The 11,531-nt window shown below is 38.9% G+C and overlaps 1 long non-coding RNA gene across 2 annotated transcripts; it reads left to right on the top strand.

The window, feature by feature from the left end:
• The first annotated feature begins 1,636 nt into the window (after nucleotides 1–1,636).
• On the top strand, nucleotides 1,637–10,587 carry LOC120068377. 2 transcript variants are annotated; one of them, XR_005479185.1, is made up of 6 exons: nucleotides 1,637–1,723; nucleotides 1,822–1,894; nucleotides 1,982–2,036; nucleotides 2,168–2,237; nucleotides 3,060–4,907; nucleotides 10,427–10,587. It is a non-coding gene; the product is annotated as an uncharacterized LOC120068377 (long non-coding RNA). The 2 variants fall into 2 exon arrangements; XR_005479184.1 differs by lacking the exons at nucleotides 1,637–1,723; nucleotides 1,822–1,894; nucleotides 1,982–2,036; nucleotides 2,168–2,237; nucleotides 3,060–4,907 and adding exons at nucleotides 4,918–5,832; nucleotides 5,905–9,121.
• The last annotated feature ends 944 nt before the right edge of the window (nucleotides 10,588–11,531 follow it).

Raw genomic sequence — 11,531 nt, 5'->3', positions numbered from 1 at the left:
AAAAAATAGCTAAAGTAGACCAAATTTACTCAAGGAAATTAAAACCGAACCAAACATTGAAAAGAGGGAGAAAAAAGACTAGGAGTATGCCCAAAAAGAGTAGTGTCACTGTGACATGGCATTAGTCACAATAGACATTGAATTATTGGGATTAGTGCCCTAAATCTCATGGGTCTCGTAGTTTGTATTTTACAAATAACAAATTATTTATTTAATAAAATAAGAAGTATTTTATTTGGCATTTAGATTGCATTAACTCAATCCAATAAACTGTGATCATAGCTTATTTAATGTAACTTAAACAGTATGTGGTAGATATACAAGTGGATCGTATTCAAGTAATAACCTAAAAGATCTGTAATATAAGGATAAGGTTGGGTGTCTTATCCTGGTAACATTGCGTATGTGGCCCACTTTGTAAATGTTATAAACGATTCGATTCAAATCTTTCATGTGGAGACATGCAAGTTGGGTATTCTACACAAAGAGTTTGTCTAAGACCGGACCACAAAATGTTTAATCTCTTTTTATAACACCGTTAATTGAAGAGACTAACATTTCATAGGATCACCTGGGTAACTCAATCTTAATCCTAAGTGAGTTATGGACTTTTATCTATGAGTGCAATATTTTAATTTGTATAGGCAAGAGTGGCCCATGTCGTCGACTCAATAAGCCTACCATTTTGGGGATTTATCCAAGTAATGAGTTAGGAATATAACTCCACAGGATGGAGTTCACTCATTCCCGCTTTCAGGAAAAGTAGATGAATTGCTCTTTTAAGTGCTGACTCTAGGTCTTGAACAAGAGGCCCCTCCCTCTCATTAGCCCGAGAGGGATTTGTTTATGGTAGGACCATAAATAGATTATTCTTTAGCGAATCAATGGAAGTTAAGGAGAAAAAAGTAATTATAGGGGTAAAAACAGTAATTTTGACCTAGTTGTAATTACAAGCAATTTGTGAAGTTGACTTACTAATGGCTGGTTGTGTCTGTGGACACAGAAATATATCTACAGTATGAAGAGCGCACTTTTGTGGGTCTTTAATAGAGTGACCCATAGTTAGTGAATGTTGATTATATTAATTAAATAGTTTAATTGATTCAATTTCGAATCATTGGAGCTTCTAATATGTAACGCCCTGAATTTTTATTATTAATGTAATTTCAGTAATTTTTATTAATAGAGAAAATTTCTGAAATTTTGGACTTTAAGTGTAATTGCAGGAATTTAATTATTGACGTTGGAAATTATTTATGTTGGAAATGAGTGGCAAGAGTTAATTCTTTTCTAAAGGAAGGGAATTTAAAGAATTTATGTAGATTAAGAAAAGAACAAAATAAAATAAAATAAAATATATTTTATTTTATTTTTATTTTTTCTTTTCCTTCTCTCCCAACTGCATCGCCCATTCGCTCACGCCGGATCTTGCCAATCGGTCGACATCGCACCGCTACCGATCAACACCTCAGACCCAGCCGCGCATCCATCTGAAGTAGTGCATCGTGCCTCCCCGAGGTCGTCCGCGCCGGATTTAAAGATTCGACTACACCTTCAACAGTCGCCTGATGCCGCCCAGCCCTGTTTGGTTGAGGTCGAGCCGCTCGTCCAACCCACCACCCGAGCCCGCCGTCGATCTCCGTCTGACCAGCCGTCGATTCAATTTTCGCCACGCGCCGCCCAGCCCCTACTACCGTCGTGGTTGCCGTTAGATCTGTTTTGGGTAAGACTTTAGTTTTAGGTGTTTTCCTTAAAGTTTAGGGTGTTGTTTTGTTTTGAAATCATATTGGTTAAAATCCATTATGATTGGACTTTCAAAAGCAAGATTCAGAAGATTGTGGGATGTTGCTCATCGAGGAAGAGATCGATTTTCGACAAAAATTGTTAAGTTTGGGTGAGTAGTTGAGCTGGGTGTCTTTTGGTTTAAAAGTACTTATAGAAAAAAATTAAATTGTTAATTTTGGACTCAAATTATGTTCAGGTTGGCCTTTTGGTTTGAGTTTTGGAATTTGTTTTAGAGTCGAGCCAGGAATTCAGTAAGTTAAATTTGGGGACATTTGGTTTAACTTGGTTAATTGGATTTAAACCCCAAAGATGAATTTAAAATTTTGGATTTATTATTTTTGGACTAGGGGTGCTAAATTAATATTTGTAATGTATGTTATAGGGTGGATTCAAAGTCTTCCAAGAGTTGTAAGAAGGTTAATTACTTGGATTAATTTGTTACCAAATTTGAGGTAAGTAATCTTACTACTAGAACTGCTCACAGGCCAGACACTAGATGTATGCTAGCGTGACAGATTAATATTATGACAAAACGATAGTATGATAGATTAATAATTTAGTATAACCCATGTATGTTCTTGTATGAGGATCTGAAAGATTAATTGTGCACATAGATACTTGAATGCTAGCATGAGATGATATTTGATTCCATGATGTTGTATTTAATCTGAGGATATTGAGGCGTATATGTATGTTGTAGAGACATGATGTTGTGGTGTATATGCATGTTATAGAACCATATTGTGATACTTGTGATGTTGAGATTGTGATAGTGTCCTCGCTGATTAGTTAGATGCCCTCTAGATGTTGTGTTTCCTTTGAGATTCACTAGAGGTGATGTTATCCTTCGGGATTCACCAGAGGTTGTGTTTCCTTCGGGATTCACCATAGGTTGGGTCTCCTTCGGGATTCACCAGAGATTGTGTTTCCTTCAAAATTCACCAAAGGTTGTGTTTCCTTCGGGATTCACTAGAGGTGGTGGTTTCCTTCGGGATCCACCAGAGGTTGTGTTTCCTTCGAGATTCACTAGAGGTAGTGCTTTCCTTCAGGATTCACAAGAGGTTGTGGATCCTATGGGACTTACTAGAGGTAGTGGGCATACTAGGATAAAAATCAGTTTTTCATGTATATATGTGTCCCACGAGGACTAGAGAAGTTTATATGTTTCCATCAGAGGTAGGCATCTAGATGACATAGATACCTATCCTGACCCCAGTAGTGAAGTTACTTACTGAGTATTTTATACTCATCCTTTCTCATGTTGTTGTTTTCAGGTAAAGGTAGAGATGCACCGATGATTGACAAGCGGAATCCATGATCGAGCCACTGGGACCAATTTTATGCTTCCGCTCATGATATTTAGATTTTTTTTTCATATTTTTCAACTTTCAGTTTTGATGTTTGAAACTTACTATCAAGATTTGTTTTAAGACCTATTTATTAGCATCTATGATTTATGGGTACACTATTATTTGTTTTTAATATTTGAATTTAATGAACGTCTTTTGAATTTACATTATTTATTTAGCATTTATTTCCCTATTAAAAGGTGTCGTTTTAAGTTCCATGCATGCATGTATTTAGTAACGGCCTAACTCGAGTCCTAAAGGGTCGGGTCGTTACAGTTGGTATTAGAGCCCATGTTTTGGGTTCTGAAGACTGACTTACCATGTAAGTCTAGGTAGTCCCGTAATGGATTCCTCATCATCGCCAGGTATGTCCTACTAATGAAAGTTTTAAGTATAAATATGAGATTAGTGATGTAATGTTTCTGTAGCAGTTTTCTGAGAAAGACCCAGAGGTAGAAAGCTAAATTATGAGTTTATGACAGGACATGACACCTAAACTTAGAGCAAGAAAGACTGCTAGAAGAGGGGTTCAAGACCCCCAAGTGCAACATTCACGAGTTCAGGATCCTCCCTTTCCATGGGTGCAGGATGAAGGAGCCAACGGTAGCCAGACTGTCCCGACAGCTCCGAATCCACCTATGACCCAAGTTGATGAGAAGGCAATGGAAGTAAGAATTAGTGAAGTCGTTGCATCCTCCCTAATGGAAAGACTGCAGGAGTTGATCCGTAACACGATGGCAGGATAGACTGCCCAGATCTAGGCTCAGAAAGAACAGATGCCACCTGAGTAGTTGCAGTAGACCTGGCCGCAGAATAAAGACATGCAGAGCCTGTCTCTTGAGGCTAAGCATTTGAGGGATTTCAGGAAGTTTAACCCCCACTCATTTGATGGATCGTTGGGGAATCCCACTAAAGCAAAGATATGGTTGTCATCAATTGAGACGATTTTCCATTATATGAGGTGCTCAGAAGAGCACAAGTTCCAATATGCAGTTTTCATGTTGACTGGCAACATAGAGATTTTGTGGCATTCAACAAAGAAAATGATTGATACTGGCAGGGAACTTACAACCTAAGAGCAATTCAAGGAGCGTTTTTATGAGAAGTATTTTTTGGCCAACACCTGGTACAACAAGCAGACAGAGTTCTTGAACATGAAACAAAGAGTTATGTCGATAGAGGAATATGAGCAGGAATTTGATAAGTTGTCCCACTTTGCTCCTGAGCTAGTAGCCACTGAGGCAACAAGGACAAAGAGGTTCATCCCGAGTCTAAGGAGAGGACTGTGAGGTATGGTACATGCCTTGGACCTCAAGATGTATGCTGCAGCAATGCGGGCCACCGTGAGGATTGATGCTGACTCCCAGGCAGGAAAAGGAGTACAAAAAATTGCTCAGGATTGGGACCTCTGTAGGTTAGAAAAGGAAGGCTAAGCCAAGGGCTCCTGAGCATCAGCAAAGGAACCAGAACACAGTTAATGCTCCACGTTAGTGGGGGCAGTAGAACTCATAAGTTGTGACTGTCAACGAAGATAAGTCGATCTGTACTACTTGTGGTAGGCGTCACTGGGGACGTTGCTTAGACGGCTCTGGGGTTTGTTTTCGATGTGGTCAGAAGGGGCATATGTCAGAGAAATGCTCAAGGAAGAACATGTCTGAACCTAAGGGTCAGCTCGTAAGCTCGTTTTAGGGAGGCCCGAGTCTTCAGCAGTAGCAAGGTAGAGTGTTTTCTACCACTCGGCATGAAGCCGAGAAGTCAGGCATAGTTGTGAAGGTACGCTTCCTATTTCGGGGCACCATGCTTTAATTTTGTTTCATTTTGGCTCATCGCACTCGTTTATATCCTCCATATTTGTAAGGCATGCCATGTTAGAGTCAGAACCTTTGCTCTTTGCACTGTCTATTTTCACTTCATCGGAGATATCATGTTAGTTACTAAAAATATAAAGGCATGTCAGGTAGAGATAGCAAATCATGCATTAGATGTAACCTTCATAATTCTAAATATGCGTGACTTTGATGTGATACACGACATGGATTGGTTAGCTGCTAATCATGCCAGCATAGATTGCTTTTGTAAGGAGGCCATCTTAACCCTCCTACAGGAGCTAGTTTTAAGTTTAAAGGGGTTGGGATCGTGGTTCTACCCAAAGTGATTTCAGCATTGAAGGCCAGTAGACTGTTTGACCAAGGATCCTGGGGCTTTATGGCTAGTGTGGTTAACACTAGAGAGGCTAAAGTTGCATTGACTTCAGAACCAGTAGTAAGAGATTTTCCAGACGTTTTTCTAGAGAATCTTCCCAGACTATCCCACAGCGAGAGATAGATTTTGTTATTAAGTTGGAGCCAGGCACAACCTCAATTTCGAAAGCTCCATATAAGATGGCACCAACAGAGTTTAGGGAACTTAAGGTCCAGTTGCAGGAGTTGTTGGACAAGGGTTTTATACGCCCTAGTATGTCACCATGGGGTGCACCCGTTTTGTTTGTGAAAAAGAATGATGGATCGTTACATCTGTGCATTGATTACAAAGAGCTGAACAAGGTGACCGTAAAAAATAAATATTCACTCCCCAGGATTAATGAATTGTTTGACAAGTTGCAGGGAGCTACGGTGTTCTCAAAGATTGATCTCCGATTAGGATACCATCAGCTGAGAATAAAGGACAGTGACATACCCAAGACAACTTTTTGTTCGAGGTATGGGCATTATGAGTTCATAGTGNTGAGAATAAAGGACAGTGACATACCCAAGACAACTTTTTGTTCGAGGTATGGGCATTATGAGTTCATAGTGATGTCGTTCGGTCTGACGAATGCCTCAACAGTGTTCATGGATCTAATGAATAGGGTGTTCAAGGAATTTCTCAATACCTTTGTGATTGTTTTTATTGATGACATCTTGGTATATTCCAAGACAGAGGTCGAACATGAGGAGCATTTGCAAAAAGTTTTGGAGGCATTGAGGGCCAATAAGTTGTATGTTAATTTTTCTAAATGTGAGTTTTGGTTGAGGCAGGTATCATTTCTAGGGCATGTAGTATCGAAGGAATAAGTCTCTGTAGATTCTGCAAAGATTGAGGCAGTTACGAGTTGAGCTCGTCAAATCAAAATCAGTGAGGTGTGCAGTTTCCTGGGGTTAACAGGCTACTATAGACGATTTGTAAAGGACTTATCTCTCATAGCCGCACCATTGACTCAGTTGACCCAGAAGGGAGCCCCTTTCGTTTGGAATGAAGCTTGTGAGAGCAGTTTCCAAGATTTCAAGTAGAGGTTGGTTTTAGCCCCATTTCTTATAGTACCAGATGGATAAGGTGGTTTTGTCATTTATAGTGATGCGTCCAAGAATGGGTTGGGATACGTATTGATGCAACAAGGCAGAGTAGTTACTTACACTTCACGTCAGTTAAAGAAGCGTGAACAGAATTATCCTACACACGAATTAGAATTAGCAACAGTGGTTTTCGCTCTCAAGATCTAGAGGCACTACTTATATGGAGAGAAGATTCAGATTTTCATCGACCACAAGAGTTTAAAGTACTTTTTCACTCAGAAGAAGTTGAACACGAGGCAAAAAATGTGGTCAGAGCTGGTGAAGGATTATAACTGTGAAGTTTTTTACCACCTAGTGGCAGATGCCCTAAGTAGAAAGGTGGCTCATTCAGCAGCCCTCATTACTAAACAGACTCATTTGTGCAAAAGGCTAGAGCAGGCAGAGATTGCAGTGGCAGAGGGGAAGGTCACGACACGGTTAGCGCAGTTGTTAGTGCAACTGAGTCTAAGGCAGAGAATTATTGATGCGCAGCGATGTGACCCTTATCTGGAGGAGAGAGTTCGTAAGGTGGAGTCAAATTAGGATGGAGAATTCTCGGTATCAGCAGAAGGTGGTCTCCTCTATCAAGGAAATTTGTTCATGCCAGCAGATAATAATGTTAAGAATGAGTTATTGTCAGAGGCTCATAGTTCCTTATTTTCGATTCATCCCGACAGCACTAAGATTTATCATGACTTGAAACGTTATTAATGGTGGAATGATTGGAAAAGAGAGATTGTGGAGTTTGTCAGTAAGTGCTTGGTGTGCCAGAAGGTGAAAGCCCCGAGACAGAAGCCAGGGGGCTTATTACAGCCATTGAGCGCCATAATGGAAGTGAGAGCATGTGTCTATAGACTTCATTGTGTGGTTGCCACGTACAGTCAAATGTTTCACTGTGATTTGGGTTATGGTAGACATACTTACTAAATTAGCACATTTCATACCTGGAAAGTCCACCTTTTCAGTAAATAAGTAGGCACAAATATACATGAAGGAGGTAGTGAGATTGCACGGAGTGCCTGTGTCCATTGTGTCGGACAGAGACCCTCGTTTCACGTCTAACTTCTGGAAGATTCTTCAAGCAGTTTTGAGGACCCGGTTGGATTTCAGTACAACTTTTCACCCACAGACTGATGGGCAGACAGAGCGATTGAATCAGATATTGGAAAATATGTTACATGCCTATGCCATAGAGTTTTTAGGAAGCTGGGATGCTCAATTGCATTTATTGGAGTTTGCTTATAATAACAGTTACCAATCCACTATTGGGATGTCACAATTTAAGGCCCTATATGGAAAGAATTGTAGGTCTTCTGTGTGTTGGGATGAGGTAGGAAAGAGGAAATTGCTAGGACCTGAACTAGTGCAGACCACGAATGAGGCAATACAAAAGATCAAGGCTCGTATGCAAACAGCTTGAAGCAGACAGAAGAGCTATGTCGATGTGAGACGTAAGGACCTGAAATTTGAGACTGGTGATAAAACGTTCTTAAAAGTGGTGCCTATAAAAGGTATTTTGAGGTTTAGTAGGAAAGGGAAGTTGGGTTCAAGATTCATTGGACCTTTCGAGGTCTTGGAACGAATTGGCCCCGTAGCTTACCGATTGGCATTGCCTCCAGCACTGTCTTCACTTCATAATGTCTTCCATGTTTTGATGCTGAGAAAGTATGTGATAGACCCGTCCCATGTAGTTGACTTTGAGCCTTTGCAGTTGAATGACAACTTGAGCTACAAGGAGAAACCTGTAGAGATTCTCGCAGAGAGGTAAAAACATTGGTCGCATGGAGATTGCATTTGTGAAAGTCCTGTGGCAGAATCACCAATTCAAGGAGGCTACCTAGGAGCGAGAGGATGAGATGAGGGCCTAGTGCCTGGAGCTTTTTCAAGAATGAACTTTTAAGGACGAAAGTTGTTTGAGGAGGGAAGAATGTAACACCCCGAATTTTTATTATTAATGTAATTTCAGTAATTATTTATTAATTTAAGGCATTTTTGGAATGTTGGACTTTAAGTGTAATTGTGGGAATTTAATTATTGACGTTAGAAATTATTTATGTTAGAAATGAATAGTAGAAGTTAATTCTTTTTTAAAGGAAGGGAATTTAAAGAATTTATATGGATTAAGAAAAGAATAAATTTTATTTTATTTTTATTCTTTCATTTCCTTTTCTATTTCTTTTTCTTTTTCTCCCTCCCTTCCCTTCTTCTTCCTCATGCAGATACCCCCCTCTCCCCCCAATTTTTCCCCTTCCTGTTCATGTGCCCTAACAGCCGCCTTAACTCCTGTCGCCAGCCACAAACCTCGCCCTAGCGTCGTTCGTCTCTTCTAGCTGCATCGCCTGTTCGCTCGTGTCGGATCTCACCAGCCGGTCGACGTCGTATCGCACCCAATCGACGCCTCAGACCCAGCGGCGCATCCATCCGAAGTAGTGTGCCGCTCACCCTCGTGAGCCGTCGCACCTCCCCGAGGTCACCTGCGTCGGATCTGAAGGTTCGACCGCACCTTCAGCAGCTGCCCGACGCCGTCTAGTTTTGTTTTGTTGAGGCCGAGCTGCTCGTCCAAGACCTCCGCCGTTGCTCGCTGCCACTTCTCCCTCCGGCCAGCCGTCGGTTCGATCTTCACCGCGCGCCGCCCAACCTTTACCGTTGTCGTGGTTACCATCAGATCTTTTTTGGGTAAGACTTTAGTTTTAGGTGTTTTCCTTGAAGTTTTGGATGTTGTTTTGTTTTGAAATCATGTTGGTTAAAATCCATTATGATTGGACTTTCATAAGCGAGATTCAGAAAATTGTGGGACATTGCTCATCGAGGAAGAAACCAATTTTCGACAGAAATGGTTAAGTTTGAGTGAGTAGTTGGGTTGGGTGTCTTTTGGGTTAAAAGTACTTATGAAAAAAAATTAAATTATTAATTTTTTACTCAAATTATGTTCAGGTTAGCCTTTTGGTTTGAGTTTTGGAATTTATTTTAGGGTCAAGCCAGAACTTCGGTAAGTTAAATTTAGGGATATAGAGTTTAATTTGGCTAATTGGATTTAAACCCCAAAGATGAGTTTAAAACTTTGGATTTATTATTTTTGGACTAAGGGTGCTAAATTAATATTTGTAATGTATGTTATAGGGTAGATTCAAAATCTTCCAAGAATTGTAAGAAGGTTAATTACTTGGATTAATTTATGACCAAATTTGAGGTAAGTAATCTTACTACTGAAACTGCCCATGGGTCAGACACTAGATGTATAGATTAATATTATGACAGAACGGTAGCATGATAGACTGATAGTTTAGTATAACCCATGTATGTTCTTGTATGAGGATCTGAAAAATTAATTGTGCACATAGATACTTGAATGCTAGCATGAGATGATATTTGATTCCATGAGGTTGTATTTGATTTAAGGATATTAAGGCGTATATGTATGTTGTAGAGCTATGATGTTGAGGTGTATATGCATGTTATAAAACCATGTTATGATACTTGTGATATTGAGATTGTGATAGTGTCCTCATTGATTAGTTAGATGCCCACTAGATGTTGTGTTTCCTTCGAGATTCACTAGAGGTGGTGTTATCCTTCGGGATTCACCATAGGTTGTGTTTCCTTCGGGATTCACCAGAGATTGTGTCTCCTTCGAGATTCACTAGAGGTGGTATTATCCTTTGGGATTCACCAGAGGTTGTGTTTCCTTCGGGATTCACCAGAGGTTGTGTTTCCTTTGGGATCCACCAAAGGTTGTGTTTCCTTTGGGATTCACCAGAGGTTGTGGATCCTACGAGACTTACTGAAGGTAGTGGGCATATTTAACTACAGTAGAATAAAAATAAGTTTTTATGTATGTATGTGTCCCATAAGAACTAGAGAAGTTTATATGTTTCCACCAGAGGTAGGCATCTAGAGGACATAGATACCTAGCTTGACCCCAATAGTGGGGTTACTTACTGAGTATTTTATACTCATCCTTTCACATGTTGTTGTTTTCAGGTAAAGGTAGAGATACACTGACGATTGACAAGTGGAATCCGTGATCGAGCCACTGGGACTAGTTTTATTCTTCCGTTCATGATATTTAGATTTCTTTTCATGTTTTTCAACTTTCAGTTTTGATGTTTGAAACTTACTATTAAGATTTGTTTTCAAACGTATTTATTATCATTTATGATTTATGGGTACCCTATTGTTTGTTTTTAATATTTTAATTTAATGAAGGTCTTTTGAATTTACCTTATTTATTTAGCATTTATTTCCCTATAAAAGGGTATCATTTTAAGTTCGATGCATGCATGTGTTTAGTAACGGCCTAACTTGAGTCCTAGGGGGGTCGTATTGTTACATAATATGTAGGTCCATTAGATCCCCTACTAGCTCATTAAGGTTAAAATAAGGATCAATTAATTTTTGGAATAATTTGAATGGTTCAAATTATTAAAGGAAATTTTATATTAATGTGATTAATATAAAGTATAATATAAAGATCGTGAGGTGCGCCTATTCGAGTTGTGGGTTAGAGCAGCTCAGCTGTTTTCCTTTGTTTTCCTGTTGTTTTTTGTTTTAATAATTAAATTAATATAATTTGATGGTATCGATTTAGTTAATCCTAAATAGGGTGCCACATTTTGGTATATTATTGTTGCTAATATAGTTTAATGTGCATGAGATGTATGTTTAAATTGTGTTGCTTATATATTGCATATGGTATGTCATATAGTTTAAAATCTCATCATAGGTTAAGCAAGATCATGCATCGTATTTAAATATAATTGTTATAATTAAATTTTAGGTTAATTCCTAAAGTATATACATGCATGATATCTTCTATATAAGTTGCATGATTATAAAATAGTTTGTATACTATGATGTTTTAATGTTTGATCAAAAGCATGTATGCTATATAATTTTTATTAATTATAATATAAATGTTATATTATGTATATCAATGAAAATCAATGATGCATTGAGTATGATATTGCCTAGATAAATATAATAGGTGTATTTATTATGTCAATCAAATGCATGTTATAGGTTCTAAATCATTAAAATATTAAAGTTATATGTTTAAAGAATTAGCAATGCCACGAGACAGGATCGA

Source organism: Benincasa hispida, chromosome 1 (assembly GCF_009727055.1).
Source record: "Benincasa hispida cultivar B227 chromosome 1, ASM972705v1, whole genome shotgun sequence".
Lineage (NCBI taxonomy): Eukaryota > Viridiplantae > Streptophyta > Magnoliopsida > Cucurbitales > Cucurbitaceae > Benincasa > Benincasa hispida.
This window is presented reverse-complemented; position numbering and strand designations above follow the sequence as displayed.